This window comes from Microtus ochrogaster, linkage group LG8 (genome assembly GCF_000317375.1).
Source record: "Microtus ochrogaster isolate Prairie Vole_2 linkage group LG8, MicOch1.0, whole genome shotgun sequence".
Lineage (NCBI taxonomy): Eukaryota > Metazoa > Chordata > Mammalia > Rodentia > Cricetidae > Microtus > Microtus ochrogaster.
In genome coordinates, this window is record NC_022033.1 from 945184 (window position 1) to 949093 (window position 3910).

Genomic DNA, 3910 nt, shown 5'->3' on the forward strand with positions numbered 1-3910 from the left:
GAGTGCTGGGATTAAAGGCGTGCACCACCACCGCCCGGCTTTGGCTTCCAGTCTTTATGTCTGTTAGTTTATGGTTGTTAGTGACTTTGTCTTACCTGTACAAACCAAAGATGCCTAGACATCTATAGATCAGACCATCTGGGACCACTCCCTTAGCACAGTATTGTTAATACAACATCTGTCTGTATTAAAATAGCAATAGTAAAAGAAACTTAGGTCCTCCTTCTATTTAGTAGCTAGCTATTTTGGTCCTTTTATTTGGTGGCTAGCTATTTGTGTGCACATGTGTTTATACTCAATTTTCCTTTAAGTGCTGAAACTTTATAGTTACATCAGAATGCACTGGGTAGGGCTGGAGAGATAGTTCAGCGATTAAGAGTGTAGGCTGCTATTCCAGACCGCCTGGGCTCAGTTCCCAGCACCCATATGACAGCTAACAACTGTTAACTCCTGTCTCACAGATTGTGATGCCCTCTTCTGGCCTCCAAGGGCACTGTGCTCGTGTGGTCGGTAGCCTGTACATTCAGACAAAATATTTACATGCATAAAAATAAGTAAAATCAGACTGGAGAGATGTCTCATCCGTTAAGAGGACCTGGGTTCAATTCTTAACACCCACATGGCAGCTAACAACTGTAACTCCAGTTCCAGGGTACCTGATACTCATACAGACATACATGCAGGCAAAACAACATTAGTGCACATAAAAATAAAATCCAAAAGAAAGCATTCAGTTCTTTAAAAAAAAAAAAAAAAAAACTAGGTCTCAGATTGGTAATAGGCTTAGGGATAAAATTCTGCCCATTATCTGGTTGTGCCTTAAAAATTCTAATGCCTTTTTTTTTTTTTAACTGTATGCCTGAATTTTGTATCGTTAAGTTTTTATGTATATATGCCTTCACGTGTATACAGACGCTTGCAGAAGTGAGGCAAGGGTGTCAGATCCCCTGGAACTGGAATTAGAGATGGTTGTGAACTTCCTGGGGTGGGTGCTAGGAACCAAACCCAGGCCCTTTGTAACTACAAAGCAGTGTTAGCCCCTAATTCTACCATCTGAAAACTTAAACTATGAACTTGATTCTTAGACAGCGGTGCCTGTCAGATCTCCGGTTAACCCTCTGGTCTTGTAAACCTTTTGAGTGACCTGCAGGGGTTACAAGCTTATAGGCTTATGGTCAGGATCCCTGGTGGTCCTTGTACTGGAGGACATCATGAAGAGCATCCTCGGGAGGACTGGTGACAGCCCAGCCACAGAGCTTTCTGTCATGGAGTCGAATGTTAAGTTGTATTGAAGAAGACAATGAGCACCAGTGGAGCTTCAGGTTTCTCTACCCAGTTGTGGGGCAGTCCTTAGATGATGCATACTGTCACTGCGCCCTGTGCCTGCTGCCTGTCAGTACTCAATTTCCCCCTCCCAGGAAGCTAGGAGTTGGGATCCTGGTGTCTTGGAGTCTGGGCTGCTGCAGAATGCCATTTCATCTTAAGAGTGAAGTGGGACACCGGGCATGGTGACACACACCTGTAATCCCAGCACTCAGGAGGCAGAGGTAGATGGATCTCTGTGAATTCCCTGTCTCAAAAAAAGAATGAAGTAGTATAAAGAGTAAAGAGCTCCTTCCTCAGGGCTAAAATTTAGTGTCTACAAAATACTTGGGGCCCCTCCCCCCACCTTCCCACCCCCACCCACACCAAGGTTCTCCTGACCTGAAGACAGACCTGTCTTATGTTCATTGTTAACAGTTAGACCTCACCACTTTAAAGTAGCATCTGGTGTGTTTAGAAAGCAAAACAATTTCACAGTTTCCCTTTCAGAGTTTTCCTGTCCAGCTATAAATGTGAAAATATGCTAATTTCGTTTTTATTTTTTTGAGACATGGTTTCTCTGTGTAGCCCTGGTATACTGGAACTCACTTTGTAGATCAGGCTGGCCTTGGTTGTAATAACTTGTTCTTTTTCTTCCCCAGAAAGGTTCTCACTATATAACTCTGGCTAGTCTTGAACTCCAGAGAGCTCTACCTGCCTCTGTCTCCTAAGCACTGGATGCTGGGCGTTTTTTTTTTTTTTTTTTTTTTGAGATAGGGTCTCAGATATCTTTTTTTTTTCCATTTAAATTTATTTTTACTTACTACATTTTACATATTTGTGTGGCGGTGTGTGTAAAAGAATGGAGGGGGGTCAGTTCACTCTTTGATCATATAGGTCTTGGGGCTCAAACCCATGTTGTCAGACTTAGCAGTATGTGTCCTAGCCTGCTGAGCCACTTTGCCATCCCTATACAGTCTTGTTTTATTTTGTTTAATCTATAAACAGGCTTTTCTTGGGGTTTTTAGTTTTGGGTTTTTTGTTTGTTTATTTGTTTGTTTGTTTCAAGGTAGGGTTTCTCTGTAGCTTTGGTGCCTGTCCTGGAACTAGCTCTTGTAGACCAGGCTGGCCTCGAACTCACAGAGATCCTTCTGACTCTGCCTCCCCAGTGCTAGGATTAAAGGCGTGTGCTACCACTGCCTGGCCTCTTAGGGTGTTTAAAATAGTGACAATTGAGTGTTCTGCACAGTGCCTGCTGACTGGAGATACCTAAACTATTCTGACCCTAGTTTGACAGACTTCAGGGATGTGTCACATACTAGTTAGCAGAGCAGCCTGGAGAACTTATGAGATCCATGCAGGCGTGTTTACTGGGCCTCTAGGATGACCTATCCTTCCTCTTTAAGCAGTGCTCTTCCCCTTCCTGCTCCCAAAAATGTTCTATGAGTAATGTTACTTCTGTAAAGAGCAGGTGGCAGATTTTGTAGCTATTGGGAAGGCTGAAGGAGCCAGACATGGTCTCCCTCCTCCGGATGCTTTACTAGTAGCCGTTGCACTCAGGGGAGGCAAACTTCTGCTTAAAGAGAATTGTCCTCTTTACACTTCAGGGTAGAGGCTTATGGGTTCTTAGTAGTAATCCACCCACTCATTGGTCTAGGTGCTTCCTTGCCACATTCTTGCGATTGGAGCCACACAAAGATGTGAGACCTCACTTAGGACTTTGCATGGTAGTCATCTCTATGCCTGGCATATATTTAGTACCGTGTTGCCCAGATACACTGAATGTAGTTAGTTAGAGTGACACTACTTGTGATTTCAATGCTTAGGAGGTATGGCTGGAGGATCAGGAGTAGCTCAGGGCCAACCTTAGATACTTGACCCCATCTCAAACAAAATCCAGACTGAGCAAACTGTAGGTGCTTTGCTAGTAGTTTTTTCTTAGTTCACAGCTAGGATGACCATGTTAGGGACCCAACTTTTAACCTCCAGATGTAGCGTTTATGCTCTTTCTCCAATATCTTGACAGTGACACATGAGAGAATGGGAATGGGGGTGGGGCAGGAGGACAGGCAAGCAGACATGGGAGTGCTGTACAGAGGGTCTTATGGATTAGGACAGAACGTGGTGCTTGGTATGTGGGTGGTAATGCATGCGCCACTATCTGTCATGGTCTGAATTTATTAGATGCTGCATTGTTAGAAACACAGATGGCCTTTTGACCCACTGATCAGAAACCAGGCAGGCAAACAGCAGGAAAGAGTTGGATATAAGTCTCAGATTGGTGTGTCATGCATGCTGGGGATGAGGTGCTGTCTGTAGAAGTAGGGGTTACCCCAGTTGAGGAATTCTATCCTGATTTGGTCAGTACTGCTGAAGGCCACAGAAAACTTGATCCTTTGGAAAGGGCTTTAACTAGATGGATCTAGCTTGTCTTCCTGTCCTTCTACTTAGCCCTAACTTGGAGCTTACTTTTTAGCCAATTGGATAGATTTTGGTGTTTTCTGAGTCATTGCTTTGTTAAAATGAATGAAAGTTGAGGAAAATTGTTCTTGTGTACCAGGCATGCTGGTGCTTTCATCATTCTAGTGTGTTTCTTTTTTTTTTTTTT

At 43.7% G+C, this 3910-nt stretch overlaps 1 protein-coding gene across 1 annotated transcript in view; it reads left to right on the top strand.

Moving 5' to 3' along the window:
* Positions 1 to 3910, top strand: part of Ythdf1 (YTH N6-methyladenosine RNA binding protein 1) — a 16638-nt gene that overhangs the window by 10947 nt on the left and 1781 nt on the right. The gene's annotated exons all lie outside the window — the stretch shown is intronic.